The 21,716-nt window shown below is 40.1% G+C and overlaps 1 protein-coding gene and 1 pseudogene across 8 annotated transcripts in view; one reads left to right on the top strand and one right to left on the bottom strand.

Moving 5' to 3' along the window:
• Positions 1–21,716, top strand: part of PEAK1 (pseudopodium enriched atypical kinase 1) — a 328,704-nt gene that overhangs the window by 60,031 nt on the left and 246,957 nt on the right. The window lies entirely within an intron of this gene.
• Positions 4,394–5,049, bottom strand: LOC118534264 (small ribosomal subunit protein eS7 pseudogene; annotated as a pseudogene).

Raw genomic sequence — 21,716 nt, 5'->3', positions numbered from 1 at the left:
ACATAGTTACAGATGACTTTAATCTGACAAAAAAATGAGTTTGTTCAAGATTCCTCAGTCATCTGCAAGACTTCTTCCATGCTGTGTCCGAAGCCTTCCACAGAGGCTGTGTAGAGGGAGGCTGGCTGTAGCAAAGAGTCCCACAGAATCTTTTTGATCATCCAGTGGTGTTTCACTGAATGTTCATCCAGCCCTGGTTGCCTTTTTGGATAGGTGGACCCAAAAGGTCCTTTAGGTGGGGTGACTTACTTCTAAGAGGGTCTCTGACTTAAATTGGGTCTCCTTCTGCTTAGTAATGTTACTTTAAATTCTAATAACAGACAGTTATTCTTGCTCAAAACGACCCATGAATTTTTAAGTATTATATTGCATCTTTCCTGTAAATTTTGTATTCTGCTTACAATGAATATGTTGATATTAAAATCTTTTGTTAAGTTACTTACATCAAATAAACTTGCTCCTCCAAGAGAATGTATTACATTTATTCTGTTGTTTTGCTTACTGCCTGCTGTATCTCCACCCCCACAAAAGAATTAGTCTGCCATACAATACTACCTTTCATGATAAAACCCAGTGTTGCACTTATTTTTCTTTTTATCCCTGTGATTCCAGAGAAGAGGCAGGACCTGTTTCTCACTTAATTTTGACATAGGAAGGCTGGTCCGAGGTCCCAGAGGGGGTCTCGCAGGACCAGCCAAGAAGGTCCTTGGCTTAGTGCAGGGTAGAAATCAAACGCGAGCCAGGAGGAAGTGAGAGCAGAGTTTGTTGAATAGCATAAGTGATAGAGTACAGCAGATGGAGGTCTGGGAGCCTCAGAAAAGGAAAAGGGAGTCTCCTCGCTGCTTGGGGTTAGGGGTTTATATTGGAAAGGGGTCAATGGTACATGTTCCTTCAGGAATCCAGGGTAGGGTCTGATCAAAAGTAGTGTCAGGTGAACAGTAGGTGTTATTCCATAAATCACCGAAGGTAAGGGGGTATTAGCACCAGCGTCAACTGAGGTTTGAAGCCATTGTCCTGACACATGCTCGTGATCTCTTCTTAGATGTTATCAGGTGTATGGGGGCCTAGGACAGAACTCAGAGAATGGTTAACTTTCTTGCTTCCCCCTTGGAGTGGGATCATAGCTGCTTTGGTTTACTCAGATGCAAGATGAGATATAGAGCATGAGTAAATGGGGCCAGGTAGAGAAACAGCAGACTGGGAGCCTTTCTAAAACGGAGTCCTTTCAGGTTCTCTATCTCAGTTTTGTTTGCCTAGCCCTGGCATAGGTCCTGCCAGGTTTGCCATAGAATAGGTGTTCCATATTGTTGAATTAAACTAGCACATAGCAAAGTAGTTAGGATTTATAATAGGAGTTGCATTCTAGATAGAAAAGTATGTACTCATATCCACGGTGGGTCTTATATTTTGTCATGGTTAGAATAAATAGTGTGTGGGGGCAGGTAGAATCTATAGAACTTGATGACTCTGCCCCTCCCCCCTCAAATAAATAAATAAACAAATAAAATAGAACTTGTGGGATGGGGGATAGATAGGTTCTTAAAATATTTAGTTTGAGGTTTTTCTGAGATATTCAAGTGGAGATGTGCAGATCTGTATGCAGTTCTTGGAGAGAGGTGGAGGCTTGAGAGAGAGATTTTGAGGTTAATAGTTTTTCAGGAGTGGTTGAAGAAGAAATTGCTCAGGATTGAGGACAGAACCCCTGGGCACATCTAGTTTTAGCAGACAAGTACAGGGAAAGGCACTGGGAGAAAGATATTGAGATGGAGAAACTGAGTGTTAAAGGATTTTATAGCAACACCCTTGGTTTCATCTCTGTCTAGAGACCAGATTTTCCTTTCAGCACCCTGTATTTGATCTTGTCCCCCTTTTTTTGTTTCCAGCATTCTCTGCTGGGAGAGATTGTGGATGAAAAATAGTTTTATTTTTGAATCCAGCAATGGCTGGTTTCTTTATATTTCCTCTGAATTCTGTTTGAAAACAGAAGACTTTCTTTAGCTCATCTCTCCAGCTGCACCTTCTGTTACATGTGTAAAAGAAACCAGTTGACACTTTGGACATTCTGCTTGGAAATTACCTTAGCTAGAAGTAACAGTTCATTGCCAGCATTTTCTGCTTTTTTGACTTATCACAAGCAACAGTTTTGCTAAATTTTCTGCCCCTTCATAATGGTCTTTTTTCCTCCAGCTTCTGATAACGTTTTACTCCCTCTCCTTTAAGGCCTTTCCAGTAGCCTCTTCAGTGCTCATCAGGCTTTTGCTGTGAGATCCTTGTGGCCCTTCCTGTTCGTGTCTACTACCCAATCCCACAGCTGGTGTCACCTGTCTTATGTTTTTATTATGTCAGCACTCCAGTTCCAGGTGCCAGATTCTGTTCTGGAAACTATCACTGTTTAGCAAACCGCCCCAAACCTAGTCTCAGAACCTGCATCACTTTTCCTAACCAAGCCTGGGAAGTCACTCCTTGTCACTTCACCACACTCTTTTGGTTACAAGCAAGTTAAATGCCAGCTTGGATATAAGAAGGGAATCAGACTCCACATCTTTGTGGGTGAGCCACAAATTTACACCATAGAAGAGCATGTGGGTGGCAGGTATTTTTGTGGCATATTTGGAAAGTCTGCTGCAGATGGATAAAATAAAATACATAGAATTACAAGGGAAGCCAATTATATTAAAGTTTTTTTTTTTTTTTTTTATTTGAGAGAGAGCGAGAGAGCACGAGTTGGGGGGAGGAGGGGAGGAAGAAGGAGAAGCAGACTCCCGGCTGAGCAGGGAGCTAGATACAGGGCTCAATCCCAGGACCCCGAAGTGATGACCTGAGCCACCTAGGCACCCTTATATTAAAGTATTATTACCAAACTAATAGTAATAAAGTATTATGTGTTTCTTTAACACGATACACTGCAAGGTATAGTGGCAGGCTTATAGTAATTTAATAAATATAGTATTAGTAGTTTTAGAGGTTGGAGGAAATAAAGAAATAATTTATTTTCCCATCCAAGTCCATAGGTCTCCTGAGTTCTATCCACAGACCCTCCAGCCTTTAGATGAAAAGCCCTTGGATTAATGTAATGGTGTGAGCAGAGGTCACATTGCTGTGGCCTGGGGAGTGAATGTGGTGAGGGGAAGACAGAGACTAAGGGGGAGGACACCATAGAGTAAGTTCCATATACTAGCATTTATTTACCTTTTAATAAGCTAAGGGTTTTGTTGCTTTTTAGATAGAGACTTAAATATGTTTATGTACTGAGAGAAAGACACTAGTGAACAGAGAAAGTTGAATATATAGGAAAGATAAAGGCTATGTAAAAGGTTTCTGAGACGGGAGGAGAGGGTGTGGTCTTGAGGTTAGGTAAAAGCATTAGGGAGGGAGGAGCAAGTTAAAGGAATTATAGATGTTTGTGGGTGCTGTTACCAGGTCACATGACATTCTGAGAACTATATATAAGTATGATAAATTTCAACACAGGGGCAAGGGAGGCCAAGGCAGGCCCCAGAGAACATTAGAGCAGAGGTCTGGGGGAAATATGTGAACATTGGGGATAGGGTGGGGAGAAAAAAAGGTAATAAAGCAGGGACAGGAAAAAGTAACTGAGATAAGAAGACAAACTTTGCCTAGTTTACAGTTTTGTTTAGTGCCTTCTTTCGACCAATCATTCTCCTGACCATGGATATTGATAGAAAAGTGGAATGAGAATAAAATGCAGTTATATATTTGACTTCTCCTTATTTAGGGTTAACTTTTTCTAAGTATCTTGTTTAGCATACGTAATTAATACTTGTATTGCTTTTGCCACAGAGTAACACGAATGCCGAAGAGCTTCTTTTTCATGGTTATTTGGGGGTGATATTGAAAAGCAGTGCATGCGTTTGCTGCTTCCATGCTTACAGCTGGATGGAAATTGGCCTCAAAGGGTCCATGGTTTTCTTTGTCATTAGCCAACAGATGCTTGCTACAGTGTTTTGCTCACTGAGTCTTTATTTAATGTGAGGGTAATGCATCTCTGTACACTAATGAGCAGAGCTCTGCAATACAGTAGCTCATTTGTGTATAACAAATATCTGCTTTTGGCCACACATTGATCCTTTACTAAATGATTTTTTTTTTTTTAAACCAAGCTGTTTTCAACACCTGGTTGGCATATCTATCTTCATATTGCTTTGACTTTCTAGTAAGTTGATCCTGAATTTAGTAGGTCTATCTTATAGGAGAAATATTTTTTTTCTGTTAAAGAATTACTTCAGATCTTCTTGAAACAATAAAATTTTTAAAACTTCAAGTTGGTACTATAAATCATAAAAAACCTTAGGTTTTAGGCACAAATAATCATTTATACATGAGTATGTCATAAAATTGCTAATTCATGATATATATATATATATTATTTATTTATTTTTTTACTCTGAAAGTTTTATTTAATCATTTTTGTTTACAACTGAAACTCTAGGAACTCAAAGTTATCATCCTTGCCTGTAAGCTTCTTATAGACGCCAGAAAAAGTTTCAACCTTGTGTTCCACGTTGTTCTGCTATGCTTTATCCAAATGAACCTTGATCAGCCAGCTGCCATCCAGTTTCACACAGATTCTCTTGCCCACAATTTCACTTGGGAAAACCAAGTCCTCCGGGATCGCGTCGTGCACGGGTCTGTCAAAGTGCAGCTCCTGGGACGCTTTTGCTTATTTTTTGTACGGCTTTTTCGAGTTGGCTTAGGCAGAATTCTCTGAGCGGTAAAAACAAACGTGCTTCCCACTGAACTTTTTCTCCAATTCACGCACTAGCCGGACTTGGATTTTCTGGAAAGATTTCAGCTGAGGAACGGGAACAAAGATGATAATAGCTTTCCGACCACCGCCAACTTCAATTTCCTTGGCGGCCGTGATATTCAGCTCCCTCAGCTGGGCTTTGAGGTCGGAGTTCATCTCCAACTCAAGGAGAGCCTGGGAGATGCCGGACTCGAACTCGTCTGGCTTCTCGCCATTGGGCTTCACGATCTTCGCACTCGAACTGAACATGGCCTTCTCCTTGGTGAGAGCGCCGGCCTAGGAAGAGCTATATATATTATTAATATTAGTACTTATATCCTAATATGTAAATATATATACTTATATATAGTTATATATATACATCTTACCACAATTAAAATATTTTGAAGTATATAAATTATGTAATATACATTACATATATAATATTGCAGATATACATGTATATATATCCTTTTTATTGTGGTAAAATGTCCAGGCTCTCTCCAGAGCCCCCATCTTCTCTCAGTAGCTTCCTGTTAGCTACCCTTCAGGTCTAGGGGTGCACACATCTGAATGAAGACTTGTCCTGGAAATGGACTCAGTCATTTGAACTAGGCATTCTGGAGTTCCAGATAGGTGAAAAATGGTCTCTGTGGGTCAGACCCAGCAAGACACTTCCTCTTGGCCCTTTGCATTGCTCATTACATAGAGAGTGGTGTGGCCTCCTAAGGGCCAAATCTGTTACTTTCATCTAAGGGTAGTAGTGATTTTAATAATCTTTTTTTTTTAAGTTTTTATTTATCTCTACACCCAGTGTGGGTCTTGCACTCACAGCCCCAAGATCAAGAGTCACATACTTCTCTGACTGAGCCAGCCAGGTGCCCTTAATAATCTTTTAATAGAACTACCAAACTTGATTGCTCCAACTTCATTCCTTCCTTCTGTTGTATGTATGGTCTTTTAGGGTTCCCAGATTCAATTTCAGTGTCGGAGGCAGGGGTTCCAACACACAACACCGAGCAATTCTCAGAGTAGGATTTCTGAGAATTCAACTCAATTCTGACACTGTCTACCCAAAGATAGCATCAGATTTCACAGGTTAAGGGTTCAGTCCTACAAGACTGCCCTCACGCTCTACTTCAGACACCAGTCACAAGCCCCAGGCTCTTACCTGTGCTCCTGACCAACCAGCTACATATTGTAGGTTCCAACAACAACCTCCTCTTTAGGTTCAATTAATTTGCTAGCACAGCTCACAGAACTCAGGGAAACACTTATTTACATTTACCAGTTTATTAAAGGATATGATAAAGGATATGAATCAATATCTAGATGAAGAGCTACCTAAGGTGAGGTTCCTAACAAAGGAGCTTCTGTCCTCATGGACTTGGGGGCCTGCTTCAACATTCTGGCCCTCCCAAACATGGAAGCTCTCTAAAAAGGAGGACTAAAAAAGCTGTCCTCTCAGGTTTTTATGGAGGCTTCATTACATAGTCACGATTGACTAAGTCATTGACCATTGGTTGATTCAAACTCCAGCCCCTCTCCCCTCCCCACTCTGGGGTGGAGTGAGGGTGATTGTAAAAGTTCCAAGACTCTGATCACATGGTTGGTCCTCCAGGCAACAAATCCCTACCCTTTGGGTGCCCTTGGTCCAGAAGTCACCTTCATTAATAATAAGACATCCATTTCACCTTTATGGTCTGAAGTGTTTTCAGGAACTATGGATGCAGAGCAGATATTTCTGAGAAATATATTTTGGTCATTCAGATGATACAAATCATTATAAATCATTATATCACATATGGCCAGAAGGATTTTTCTAAAGCCAAAGTCAATCACATTCCTGCTTGAAATTTTTTAGAAATTTATTTATTTGAGAGAGAGAAAGAGAGACAGATGGGTGGGTGGGAGAGGAGGAGCAGAGGGAGAGGGACAAGTAGATCCTCTGTGCTGAGTGTAGAGCCTGAGTAGGGCCTGATCTCAATACCCTGAGATCATGACCTGAGCCAAAACCAAGAGTTGGACTTTTAACCACCTGAGCCACCCAGGCATCCCCCCCTGCTTGAAACTTTTCAGTGCTTCACATTTTCGTTGGGATAAAATCTAAACTTCCTAAATTGCCTTATTGAAGATCCTTTGTTTCCCATTCTGGTGATCGCTTATTTTTTCATCTGTACTTATTTTAGGGCTATGCTGTTACCATGCCAAACAAGTACTCTTTTCTAGCTATACAACTTTGCACAGGCTGTAGATCTTTCATGCTCCCCTTTCCTTGTGAACAACCTCTAATATATCTACCAAACTCCTTATAACAGTGAAAAAATTAGGTAGTCTGACAAGCCTTTTTTCACTTCCTCAGAAGAATTAAGTCCTTTCCATTTCTATATTTCCATTGTGATTTGTACACATTTCTGTTTTAGCATTTGTTATATAATATTTGCACATCTGTAAGCCATACCCTCTACCTCCAAAAGCAAGGGCTAATGTAATTCAGCATGGTGTTTCCCGGTATTCCCACTAAAAGTGCCTGGCACACAATAGGTGCTTAATAAATGTGTATTGAATGAATATTATTGTTGTTGTTTTTTAATTTATTTGAGAGAGGGAGGGAGAGAGTGAGCACGTGCGAGTGAGCAGGGGGAGGGGCAGAGGGAAGAGGAAGAGAGAGAATCTTAAGCAAACTCCCTGCTGAGCATGGGGCTGAATCTCCAGACCCTGAGATCATGAAACCTGAGCCAGAATCAAGGGGCAGATGCTCCGCCAACTGAGCCACCCAGGCATCCCTGTATATTGTAATAAGTAGAGTACTTTAAGTGTGAATTGCTCTAAATAGAAGAATATGTTTATAGTAAGCTCTTGTTGCATGTCCAAGGCAAGTGAGGAATGAAGTATTCCAATAATTGATTATGCTATGTAATAGCCAACTATAAATTATCTTTAGATAATTTTAATACAAAAATAATGGATTATACAGAATTTATCTGTCTTTATTATAAGGTGCTTCAGCTTGATCATTCTGAATTGTATGGCTCTTTTAAAGCTGTGGCTGAGGAAGCTGTAAGAAATTGAATAGGGTGCTTTGTCACAAGCTGGGTTTTTTTTCCAGTTGAGTTTCTAACACACTCATTCACTTATTATTTTGCTTACCTAAAGAGTTCACCATTACATTATTATCAAATGCAGAAAACAGACAAGCAGCGTACTTTATGGTGTATGCAGTGTCTCAGTTCACCAGACAACTTGCTACCTTGAGGCTGTGCCCTCTCTTCTATTCAGTGACAGTCCTTGCTGAGCCCAAGTGAAGTCTTATAACTGAGCTAAGCAGTTAATTAGATGGTGTTCTCTGGCCATGACTGTTTCAAGAGTGCTTGATCTGCACCCGAATTATATATTTATTCTTCTCTCATTCATGTGAAAGGAATGTGAGTGGCTGCAGCTCATTTGTGTATTAACGTAATGGTTCTCTTCTGCTCTCACCTGCTCAACAACAGTATTGCCAATTATTATTTGCGAGACTCAGAAATTACTTTAATGCATGTGGACCTGCATTTTCATATCTTTGAAAGTGACTTTTGACAGAGGCCTCTTTGGAATAGAGAAAATGCTCTCACTGTATTTGCACAAATGATCTGAAAACCATCATGATGGCCGAGCTCTGACTTCCCACATTGCTGTGTTATGTCCTCTTGTTAAACCTAGAAATCTTGCTGCAAAGCTTGATCCTTTTTAAAGCAGATGTATACTTTCTCAGTGATATCCAGAAAAATGTAATGTAAATATGACTGTTACTTAGTTACTGTATTGTTCAGTTGGCTCATCTCCATATGAATCCTTTTCTTTTAATCAGTTTCCCAGTCTGTCTCTCCGTTAGCTGCATAATAATGCAGTATTTGTAACATAATTATTTATGAAAATGAATCATCTTGACTTAAGTACAAGAACTGATTGATCTAAGGGTTAACTTGAAAATCCTACGTGAAAGAAAGTAAAGGATTGATGAGGTAATTTTTAAGGATGTGTTTATTAGAGTCATTAATGATAGAAACAATAGATTTCTTAATTGAGTATGATAAAATATTCAGCCACTCACTAACCCAGCTGTTCTGTTTAAATAATCTGTGAATAAACAATAAAAATAATCCTTGCTACCTTACATTAAGCCGGTATCAGTAGAGTTTTTAATTTGGGAATATATCAAAAGACTTGTCTTTGATGTGAGAATTTTAATGTTAAGAAGCTGACTGATTCTATTAAATACAGAATGCAAACATTTATGTCTTTATGGTATGACTTTAAAAATAATTATTACCTGAATTGGGGCACCTGGGTGGCTCAGTCATTAAGCGTCTGCCTTTGGGTCAGGTCATGATCCCAGGGTTCTGGGATCGAGCCCCACCTTGGGTTCCCTGCTCGGTGGGGAGCCTGCTTCTCCCTCTCCCTCTGCCACTTTCCCTGCTTGTGCTTGCTATCTCTCTCCCTCTCTCTCTGTCAAATAAATAAATAAAACCTTAAAAAAAATAATAATTATTACCTGAAGTAAAAAATGTGATTGCTTGCTAAGGCATACTTTTTTTTTGTATAAGTCAAGTTTTGAGTGAGAAAGATTTTCTTTTTTTTTTTTTTTTAAGATTTTATTTATTTATTTGACAGAGAGAGACAGGGAGAGAGGGAACATAAGCAGGGGGAGTGGGAGAGGGGGAAGCAGGCTTCCCGCTGAGCAGGGAGCCCGATGCGGGGCTTGATCCCAGGACCCTGGGATCATGACCTGAGCCGAAGGCAGATGCTCAACGACTGAGCCACCCAGGTGCCCCGTGAGAAAGATTTTCAATCTCTATTTTAAGAGAAGCAGTATTCAGGGGCACCTGGGTGGCTCAGCCAGTTAAGCGTCTGCCTTAGCTCAGGTCATGATCCCAGGGTCCTGGGATCAAGCCCCACGTTGGCCTCTCTGCTCCTCGGGGAGCCTGCTTCTCCCTCTCCTGCTCCCTCTGTGCTCTCCCTCCCTCCCTATCTCTCTCTCAAATAAATAAATAAAATCTTAAAAAAAAAAAGAGAAGCAGTATTCAGTGTCCTAGGTTTTACTTGTGGTTCCATCACGAACTACTAGCTGGCTATCTTTGGTAAGCCTTGGGCTTTTTCAGCAGTCAAATTAGCTATTTCATAGTGAAGATCAGTTGGGTCTTCCAATATGTGAAAGTGCTCTGTAAATGTATACCCCATTTAGGAGTTTAAACAAGATTTTAGCCCCTTTTCTGCCTACTTTTTGACTTGGGGCTTGTCACTTAAATTCTCTGAGTTTTTGTTTCTTTACAGGTAAAGCAGGAATTTGGCCTGTATATTCAACTCCAGGAGTATTATTTACATTGTGGTTAGCTCTTATAACCTGTAATTTATGATTATTTGTCTTTTTTTTAAACTTATATTTGCTCTATTCTCTCTACTGTTATGATGATTACTACTACTAAGACTGGAATGCATTAATCTTCACCTATTACATTTTATTTAATCTTCCGATTGTGAGAGTAGATGGTAGTAGCCTCATTTTACTGATGAGGAAGACTGAGGTTCAGGAAGTGATAGAAGTGGGATTGTAGTCTCTGATGCCAGTGTTCTTTTTTATTAAAAATTAAGCATGCAGCTTATGTGAGGGCACATTGCCACATACTTCACCTAAAGCAAGCTTTTGATCTCCATTGTTTTCCTATTTTTTTTTTTTTTTTTTAGGTGAACAGTTAGAACCTTACCAAAATGCTTTTGTGGAAAAAAATGCATCTATTCAATAGCAATAAGCATAGTTTGGGAATTTTAACATTACAGTACCATTACAAAAAATCTGGTTAGCATTATATAACGTGTACAGTATATCTGAGAGTCTTTCAATGCTAGAAAATATAATTTGTCCTTCAAATAGATGAGTTAGTTCCATTTTAATAGGTATATTTTATTTTTAAAATATAGCATCATTTAATGTTATACTTTTTTTTTTAATTTTTTTATTGTTATGTTAATCCCCATACATTACATCATTAGTTTTAGATATAGTGTTCCATGATTCATTGTTTGTGCATAACACCCAGTGCTCCATGCAGAACGTGCCCTCCTCAATACCCATCACCAGGCTAACCCATCCTCCCAACCCCCTCCCCTCTAGAACCCTCAGTTTGTTTTTCAGAGTCCATCGTCTCTCATGGTTCTTCTCCCCCTCCGGTTTCCCTCCCTTCATTCTTCCCCTCCTGCTACATTCTTCTTCCTCTTTTTTTCTTTCTTAACATATATTGCATTATTTGTTTCAGAGGTACAGATCTGAGATTCAACAGTCTTGCACAATTCACAGCGCTTACCAGAACACATACCCTCCCCAGTGTCCATCACCCAGTCACCCCATCCCTCCCACCCCACCCCCCACTCCAGCAACCCTCAGTTTGTTTCCTGAGATTAAGAATTCCTCATATCAGTGAGGTCATATGATACATGTCTTTCCCTGTTTGACTTATTTCGCTCAGCATAATACCCTCCAGTTCCATCCACGTCGTTGCAAATGGCAAGATCTTATTCCTTTTGATGGCTGCATAATATTCCATTGTATATATATACCACATCTTCTTTATCCATTCATCTGTTGATGGACATCTTGGCTCTTTCCACAGTTTGGCTATTGTGGACATTGCTGCTATAAACATCGGGGTGCACGTAGCCTTTCGGGTCCCTACTTTTGTATCTTTGGGGTAAATACCCAGGAGTGCAATTGCTGGATCATATGGTAGCTCTATTTTCAACTTTTTGAGGAACCTCCATACTGTTTTCCAGAGTGGCTGCACCAGCTTGCATTCCCACCAACAGTGTAGGAGGGTTCCCCTTTCTCTGCATCCCTGCCAACATCTGTCATTTCCTGACTTGTTAATTTTAGCCATTCTGACTGGTGTGAGGTGGTATCTCATTGAGGTTTTGATTTGGATTTCCCTGATGCCGAGCGATATTGAACACTTTTTCATGTGTCTGTTGGCCATTTGGATGTCTTCTTTGGAAAAATGTCTGTTCATGTCTTCTGCCCATTTCTTGATTGGATTCTTTGTTCTTTTGGTGTTGAGTTTGATGAGTTCTTTATAGATTTTGGATACTAGCCCTTTATCTGATATGTCATTTGCAAATATCTTCTCCCATTCTGTCAGTTGTCTTTTGGTTTTGTTGACTGTTTCCTTTGCTTTGCAAAAGCTTTTTATCTTGATGAAGTCCCAATAGTTCATTTTTGCCCTTGCTTCCCTTGCCTTTGGCGATGTTTCTAGGAAGAAGGTGCTGCGGCTGAGGTCGAAGAGGTTGCTGCCTATGTTCTCCTTTAGGATTTTGATGGACTCCTGTCTCACATTGAGGTCTTTCAACCATTTGGAGTCTATTTTTGTGTGTGGTGTGAGGAAATGGTCCAGTTTCATTCTTCTGCATGTGGCTGTCCAATTTTCCCAACACCATTTGTTGAAGAGACTGTCTTTTTTCCATTGGACATTCTTTCCTGCTTTGTCAAAGATTAGTTGACCATAGAGTTGAGGGTCCATTTCTGGGCTCTCTATTCTGTTCCATTGATCTATGTGTCTGTTTTTGTGCCAGTACCATACTGTCTTGATGATGACAGCTTTGTAGTAGAGCTGGAAGTCTGGAATTGTGATGCCGCCAGCTTTGCTTTTCTTTTTCAACATTCCTCTGGCTATGCGGGGTCTTTTCTGGTTCCATACAAATTTTAGGATTATTTGTTCCATTTCTTTGAAGAAAGTGGATGGTATTTTGATGGGGATTGCATTGAATGTGTAGATTGCTCTAGGTAGGATTGACATCTTCACAATATTTGTTCTTCCAATCCATGAGCATGGAACGTTTTTCCATTTCTTTGTGTCTTCCTCAATTTCTTTCATGAGTATTTTATAGTTTTCTGAGTACAGATCCTTTGCCTCTTTGGTTAGATTTATTCCTAGGTATCTTATGGTTTTGGGTGCAATTGTAAATGGGATCGACTCCTTAATTTCTCTTTCTTCTGACTTGTTGTTGGTGTATAGGAATGCCACTGACTTCTGTGCATTGATTTTATATCCTGCCACTTGACTGAATTCCTGTATGAGTTCTAGCAGTTTTGGGGTGGAGTCTTTGGGATTTTCCACATAAAGTATCATATCATCTGCAAAGAGTGAGAGTTTGACTTCTTCTTTGCCAATTTGGATGCCTTTGATTTCTTTTTGTTGTCTGATTGCTGTGGCTAGGACTTCCAATACTATGTTGAATAGCAGTGGTGATAGTGGACATCCCTGCCGCGTTCCTGACCTTAGGGGGAAAGCTCTCAGTTTTTCCCCATTGAGAATGATATTGGCTGTGGGTTTTTCATAGATGGCTTTTATGATATTGAGGTATGTACCCTCTATCCCTATACTCTGAAGAGTTTTGATCAAGAAAGGATGCTGTACTTTGTCAAATGCTTTTTCTGCATCTATTGAGAGGATCATATGGTTCTTGTTCTTTCTTTTGTTAATGTATTGTATCACGTTGATTGATTTGCGGATGTTGAACCAACCTTGCAGCCCAGGGATAAATCCGACTTGGTCGTGGTGAATAATCCTTTTAATGTACTGTTGGATCCTATTGGCTAGTATTTTGGTGAGAATTTTTGCATCCATGTTCATCAGGGATATTGGTCTGTAATTCTCCTTTTTGATGGGGTCTTTGTCTGGTTTTGGGATCAAGGTAATGCTGGCCTCATAAAATGAGTTTGGAAGTTTTCCTTCCATTTCTATTTTTTGGAACAGTTTCAGAAGGATAGGTATTCTTCTTGAAATGTTTGGTAGAATTCCCCTGGGAAGCCATCTGGCCCTGGGCTTTTGTGTTTTGGGAGATTTTTGATGACTGCTTCTATTTCCTTAGTGGTTATAGGTCTGTTCAGGTGTTCTATTTCTTCCTGGTTCAGTTTTGGTAGTTGATACATCTCTAGGAATGCATCCATTACTTCCAGGTTATCTAATCTGCTGGCATAGAGTTGCTCATAATATGTTCTTATAATTGTTTGTATTTCTTTGGTGTTGGTTGTGATCTCTCCTCTTTCATTCAAGATTTTGTTGATTTGGGTCATTTCTCTTTTCTTTTTGATAAGTCTGGCCAGGGGCTTATCAATCTTGTTAATTCTTTCAAAGAACCAGCTCCTAGTTTCGTTGATCTGTTCTACTGTTGTTTTGGTTTCTATTTCATTGATTTCTGCTCTGATCTTTATTATTTCTCTTCTCCTGCTGGGTTTAGGCTTTATTTGCTGTTCTTTCTCCAGCTCCTTTAGGTGTAGGGTTAGGTTGTGTACTTGAGACCTTTCTTTTTTCTTGAGGAAGGCTTGTATTGCTATATACTTGCCTCTTAGGACTGCCTTTGCTGTATCCCAAAGATTTTGAACAGTTGTGTTTTCATTTTCATTGGTTTCCATGAATTTTTTTAATTCTTCTTTAATTTCCTGGTTGACCCATTCATTCTTCAGTAGGATGCTCTTTAGCCTCCATGTATTTGAGTTCTTTCCGACTTTCCTCTTGTGATTGAGTTCTAGTTTCAAAGCATTGTGGTCTGAAAATAGGCAGGGGATGATCCCAATCTTCTGGTACCGGTTGAGACCTGATTTATGACCTAGGATGTGATCTATTCTGGAGAATGTTCCATGGGCACTAGAGAAGAATGTGTATTCCGTTGCTTTGGGATGGAATGTTCTGAATATGTCTGTGAAGTCCATTTGGTCCAGTGTGTCATTTAAAGTCTTTATTTCCTTGTTGATCTTTTGCTTAGACGATCTGTCCATTTCAGTGAGGGGGGTGTTAAAGTCCCCCACTATTATTGTATTGTTGTCGATGTGTTTCTTTGCTTTTGTTATTAATTGCCTTATATAATTGGCTGCTCCCATGTTAGGGGCATAGATATTTACAATTGTTAGATCTTCTTGTTGGATAGACCCTTTAAGTAGGATATAGTGTCCTTCCTCATCTCTTATTACAGTCTTTGGTTTAAAATCTAATTTGTCTGATATAAGGATTGCCACCCCAGCTTTCTTTTGGTGTCCATTAGCATGGTAAATGGTTTTCCACCCCCTCACTTTCAATCTGGGGGTGTCTTTGGGTCTAAAATGAGTCTCTTGCAGACAGCATATCGATGGGTCTTGTTTTTTAATCCAATCTGATAGCCTGTGTCTTTTGATTGGGGCATTTAGCCCATTTACATTCAGGGTAACTATTGAAAGATAGGAATTCAGTGCCATTGTATTGCCTGTAAAGTGACTGTTACTGTATATTGTTTGTGTTCCTTTCTGGTCTATGTTGCTTTTAGGCTCTCTCTTTGCTTAGAGGACCCCTTTCAATATTTGTTGTAGGGCTGGTTTCGTGTTTGCAAATTCCTTTAGTTTTTGTTTGTCCTGGAAGCTTTTTATCTCTCCTTCAATTTTCAATGACAGCCTAGCTGGATATAGTATTCTTGGCTGCATATTTTTCTCATTTAGTGCTCTGAATATGTCCTGCCAGTCCTTTCTGGCCTGCCAGGTCTCTGTGGATAAGTCTGTTGCCAATCTAATGTTTCTACCATTGTAGGTTACATATCTCTTCTCCCGAGCTGCTTTCAGGATTTTCTCTTTGTCTCTGAGACTCGTAAGTTTTACTATTAGATGTCGGGGTGTTGACCTATTTTTATTGATTTTGAGAGGGGTTCTCTGTGCTTCCTGGATTTTGATGCCTGTTTCCTTCCCCAAATTAGGGAAGTTCTCTGCTATAATTTGCTCCATTATACCTTCTGCCCCTCTCTCTCTTTCTTCTTCTTCTGGGATCCCAATTATTCTAATGTTGTTTCGTCTTATGGTGTCGTTTATCTCTCGAATTCTGCCCTCGTGATCCAGTAGTTGTTTATCTCTCTTTTTCTCAGCTTCTTTATTTTCCATCATTTGGTCTTCTATCTCACTGATTCTTTCTTCTGCCTCATTTATCCTAGCAGTTAGCGCCCCCATATTTGATTGCACCTCATTGATAGCCTTTTTGATTTCTACTTGGTTAGATTTTAGTTCTTTTACTTCTCCAGAAAGGGTTTCTCTAATAACTTCCATGTTTTTTTCAAGCCCAGCTAGTATCTTTAAAGTGATGATTCTGAACTCTAGATCTGACATCGTACTAATGTCCATATTGAGTAGGTCCCTGGCAGTCGGTACTATCTCTTGTTCTTTTTGTTGAGGTGATTTTTTCCGTCTTGTCATTTTGTGCAGAGGAGAATAGATTAATGAGAGAACAAAATGCTAGCAGGGTAACAACGTCCCCAGAAAATATACTCTAAACAAATCAGAAAAGACCTGAAGCAGTGGGAAAAGAAAGGGAAAGAGAGAAAAAAGAAAAGGAAAGAAAAAAAGAAAAAAGAAAAAGATAAAGATAAAAACAAACAAAAGCAGAACAAAACAAAACAAAACAAAAACAGAATGTGATCCAATATGATCAGGCTGGATTATAGATCAGTGCCACACACTAGATTTTGGGTGTATTTTGGTCTGTTAAAAGAAAGTCCCTCCCAAAATTTTAAAGAAAGAAAAACTTATATATGTACAAAAATAAGGGTTGATATGATGAAGGGATGGAATATGACTGTAAAGATGGAAATTATAAAAAATTTTAAAAAAGGATTTGATAAGTTGTTTGAAAAAAGAAAGAAGAGGATTAAAAAAAAAAAGAAAGAAAGAAAAAAGGGGGAGAATGTGATCAGGCAGGGGAGTAGAAAAAAACCATACACTAGAGATTTAGAGTATATTTTGATCTGTTAGAAGAAACTATCTCAAGATTTTAAAGAGAGAACAACTTATATATATATGCCAAAAATACGGGTAACTACTATGAAGGGATAGAATATGACTTTAAAAATGAAAAATAAAAATGTTTTTTTTTTTTTTTTAAAAAGGGATTGATAAGATGTTGGTTGAAAAAGGGAAAAAGAAAAATGCAAAAAAAAAGAAAAAAGGAAAAAAGAAAAAAAGACAGTTAAAAAAAAATAATTAACTTTGAAAGACTAAAGAATCATGGTAAAAAAGCCATGAATTCTATGTGCAGTATTCCCCTAGCGCTGGAGTTCTGCCGTTCTCATTGATCGGTAAACTTGGTCTTGGCTGGCTGTTCTCGCTGGTCTTCTGGGGGAGCGGCCTGTTGCCGTGGTTCCCAAATGTCTTTGCCGGAGGCAAAATTGCCCCGCCCTTGCCGGTCCAGGCTAAGTAATCTGCTCGGGTTTGCTCTCCAGAGCTTTTGTTCCCTGCAAGCTTTCCCTACAGCTTTGGAGGCGGAGAGTGAAAATGGTGGCCTCCCAGTCTCCGCCCCGGCGGAGCTGAGACCTTGGGGTCCCGCTCCTCAGCGAGCCCCCAGAGGAAAGCAGTCAGTCACTCCCGTCTCCCCGGTCTCCGGCCGCACTCCGCGCTCACCCGGCCTGTGACCGCGCCTTTCTATCTGGCACCCGACCCCGGGTGGTGTCTCCAAACCCAGCAGATCCCCGCGGTGCGCTCCTGCACCTCTCCTCCCGGGGGAAGAAGGTGAGTCTCCCCGGATCTGCCGCTTGTTGGGTCCCTGCTGGAGGAGCAGTGGCCCGACTGTGCCGCGGATCACGGTTTATAGCAACCCCGAGCTGAGAGCCCGCGCCTGGGCTCCGTCTCTGCAGCTGGCTTCCCCGCTCCGATACCTGGGAGCTCTGCCTCACTCAGGCACCCCCGGTCTTTCTGTGACCCCGAGGGTCCTGAGACCACACTGTCCCGCGAGGGTTCCACCCCCCACTTTGCCACCAGAGTGACGTCCCTCAGCGGAGCAGACTTCTAAACGTTCCGATTTTGTGGTCCGTGGCTCTATCACTTGCCAGAAGCGGCCGACGGAGGCCCCTCCCCCGCCGTCTATCCTCCCGAATAACGCCTCGGATTCACTTCTCCGCACGTCCTACCTTCCAGAAAGTGGTCCATTTAATGTTATACTTTTAAACCTAAAGGCTTGTTTTGTGCTTGCTAGAGAAAGAAAACAGGTGACTAAGTACTTACTGAATTTTTTTTCCTCTTTTTTAAAATCCTAATTTATTTTGTGATTCCAGGAAGATGGTTACATGTGGCAAAATTTTCTAAAATTGCTAAGAATTTCTATTCTAGGAGGGTGTTGTTTTATTGTGTCTGTTTTTACATTTGAATTTTAAAAAGAAATCCTTGGACTCTCTGAAATGAGTAGGTCAGGCAGGGATTAGGACAAGCACATTCAGAAATACTCATTTCTGCCTAGAGTTCATTTATGAGTTCTGCATTTTAATACTTCCTTTATGAGGCTCAGATATCCCCTTGTCCAGGTATGCCAGTTCTAGACATTGATCTTACTTAGAATGCTGTTGATTTGGGGGTGATTGACAGCACTGGTTCAGCCAGGACTCTAGTGCTGATCTTTCCTGGTTCAGAAACCGCTGCTCTTGCGACATTTCTTTAATTCATGTTTCTCTTTTTTCTGTTGAAAGTTTCTTGGTGGTCGTTACTAGTCCAAAAGTGAGTTCCCATGAGTAGTTCATTGGTCACAGTTTTTATTTTAATCTTTCCAACTGATGACTTTGAAATGGTGGCACTTTGGGGGAACCTACCTGCTGCCATTCTTAACCGTGTTCACAAAACCGAGCCACCTTGGCCTCTTTTCTGTTCTGTGAATATACCAAGTTCATTCCAGCTTCAGGGTCTTCTACTATTTGTCCCTCTGTGGTGAATGGGCTTCCCTCAGACTGTTGCTTGGCTTTATCCTCCTTGACATTTAAGTCTCAGCGTAAATGTCCCTTCTTCAAAGAGGTTTCCCTTGACAACTCACTATAAATAAGCACTCCTCCAACAGTCTTTATTACATGGCCGTGTTTTATTTTCTTCTTCACACCTAATGATTGATCGAGAGTTATTTATTCCTCTTTTATCTTCTCTGATGGGGACAGGGACATTGTTCACTCCTATATTGCTAGCACCTAAGAACAGTGTCTGCCACAGTAGGAATTCCAGTAAATACTTGTCGAATGACCAAATGAATGCATACTTTTTCTCTTAGCTATTTATAAAATTCTTCTTTTTTTTTTTTGGTAGTCAGGAAGGTCCAATTAATGTTTATGTATTTTTGACATTTTTGTCTTCCTTTACTGTTTTGTTTCCTAGTTGAATTCTTCATAGGAAGGGAGAAAGAGCCTTCTAGTTTTCAAACTCTTGAGTTGTGACTGTTTCAGTTTATCTACTGCTTGCCAGGTGGGTGTGTGAGCTGGTGCAACCTAGTCACAACTGCAATTAACAGGTAGGAAAATTGGCTCCTAACAGCTGCTTCAGGCCTGCTTGAGTTGGCCCCTTCTCCAAGGGACTGTCTCTGTCAGCCTAGCAAAATGAAATTGCCTTCCCATAAATATTTTTTTCGAGGATTACAGAAGAGAAACAAATCTAGGTTTATAAAATGAGTTAAGTGTGTCAACACAATAGAGCAGACTACTGACCTGCTGCAGCAATTTGAATTCTGAGGCAGAGCAGCAGCGTTTATCTTCAGAAGATTTGACATTGAAACTGTAGCACTTTTAGTTCTATCGAAATGACTTTATTATGCCAAAAGGGTAGAGTTAATAACTTATTTATTGGTGTTGGTGAGGAAAGTGACAATTCTATAAAATATAATTTTTGACCCTCAGAGCTTTGGTTGGTAGCATAGATTTTGAGTCCTTGCTCCTTCAGTTAACTCTATGTAAAGGGGCAGGTTTTGGAAAGAATGCGACTTGATCTCCTTTCCATTTCATTCGCCAACTGTTTAATTCATTCAGTATGCATTGCATTTGACAATGATAGAAGATGTTAACCATTGCTATGTGACGTAACCAGTATATCCATTTTAAAAATGGATGTAAGTGGGTTTTATATGAATAGTATGCCAGTTCTGGGTTTTATATTGACATATGCCTCAATGTTAGCAAACATTACATTGGTCTGCATTGCTCCTTTTTGATAAAGTTTATTTTCATAATCTGAGCTAGTTGTGAAATGTGTTCCCCTTAAAAGTCACCTTCTGATCAATACTCCCTTCCTTTCATCCCTTTGTAATTTCTGGCCTTTCATGAAACTAAAAGGGTTTGTGTCATTAAATTCTGCTTTAATATTTGTTATAAAATAAGAAGTTTCTTCCATGAGGGTATTAACTTAGGTTTTGGATGAATGAGTGACTTTGTTATGGTAATGTGGTGACTTGCCGTGGGTCCCTAGATAGCTACAGGATGGGGTCTGGTCAGGAGAAACAGCAACCACATGATTAGAGGGTTGGGACTTCAGGCCAGTCTGACCTCACAGGAGGTAGATAAGGTTTGGAGATGGAGTTCAGTCATGTGATCAGCCAGTGATTTAATCATTCATGTTTATTTAATGAAATCCCAGTAAGAACTCTGGACACCAAAGGGGACCTTCTTGATTGGTGAATATATTGATATACTGGGAGGACGACACACACTGACTCATGGGGAGAGGGCATGGAAATTCTTCATTTGGGGACCTCCACCCTCCACTCCAAACCCTGCCCTGTGTGTTTCCTCTATAATAATACTATAATTATATGTATAATGCTTTCCTGAGTTCTGTGAGTTGTCCTAGCAAATTATTAAACTCAGGATCATGGGAATCCCTGAATTTATGGTCAGATGATTAGAAATGCTGGTGGCCTGGGGACCCCTGAAGTACAGCTGCCATCTGAAATAAGTGCAGTCTTGTTTGGAATAATGCCCTTTGTACTGGAGGATGCTATAATAACTCTGGGTGGTTAGTTCCAGAATTGAACAGTGCAGTATACTCATTTAGGGTTGAAACAGAAGAGTGATATCTATTTGTTATAATTAATGAACCAATATTAATACATTATTTTAAAGTTCATAGTTTACATTAGGTTCATTCTTTATGTTGTACAGTTTCATGGATTTTGACAAATTCATAATCTCATGGATCTGTCATTATAGTTTCATACAGAATAGTTTCACTGCTCAGTAAATTCTATGTTCCACTTATTCATCCCTCCTCCTCTTGCTCCCACCCTCCTGACACCACCACACGTCTTTTTACCATCTCTGTGGTTTTGTCTTTTTCAGACTGCCATATAGTTGGAGCCATATACGATGTTGCCTTTTCAAACTGACTTCTTTCACTTAGCAATGTGCTTTTAAGTTTCCGTCATGTCTTTTTGCAGCTTGATAGTTCATTTATTTTTATTGCTGAATAATACTCCATTGTGTGGATTTATCACAATTTATGCATTCAGCAGTTGAAGGATATCTTGATTGCTTCTAAGTTTTGGCAAGTATGAATAAACATTCATGTGCCGATTTTTGTATGGACATTTGTTCTCAAATCACAGCGCAATTTTTGGATCATATAGTAAGACTAAATTTAGCTTTGTAAGAAACTGCCAAACTGTTTTTGCAAAGTAGCTTACCATTTTGCATTCCCACTGATAATGAATGAGAGTTCCTGTTGCCCCACATCCTTGTCAGCATTTGGGGTTGTCATTGTTTTGAATTTTAGCCATTCTAAAAGGTGTATAGTGTGGTGTCTTGTTCCAATTTTTTTTTTTTCTTTTTTTAGGAGAGAAAGAGTGTGCATGTGAGTGGGGGATAGAAGGGCAGAGGGAGAGGGAGAGAGAGAATCTCAAGCAGGCTCCATGCTTAGTGCGGAGCCGAATGCAGGGCTTGATGTCATGACCCTGAGACCATGACCTGATCTGAAACCAAGAGTCGATGGGGCGCCTGGGTGGCTCAGTCGTTAAGTGTCTGCCTTTGGCTCAGGTCATGATCCCAGGGTCCTGGGATTGAGCCCCACATTGGGCTCCCTGCTCAGCAGGAAGCCTGCTTCTCCTTCTTCCACTCCCCCTGCTTGTGTTCCCTCTGTCGCTGTGTCTCTCTCTGTCAAATAAATAAATAAAATCTTAAAAAAAAAAAAAAGAAAAAA

The sequence above is a fragment of the Halichoerus grypus genome, chromosome 8 (genome assembly GCF_964656455.1).
Source record: "Halichoerus grypus chromosome 8, mHalGry1.hap1.1, whole genome shotgun sequence".
Taxonomy (NCBI): domain Eukaryota; kingdom Metazoa; phylum Chordata; class Mammalia; order Carnivora; family Phocidae; genus Halichoerus; species Halichoerus grypus.
The sequence above is the reverse complement of the archived record's forward strand: the minus strand, read 5'-3'. Positions and strand labels throughout refer to the sequence as shown.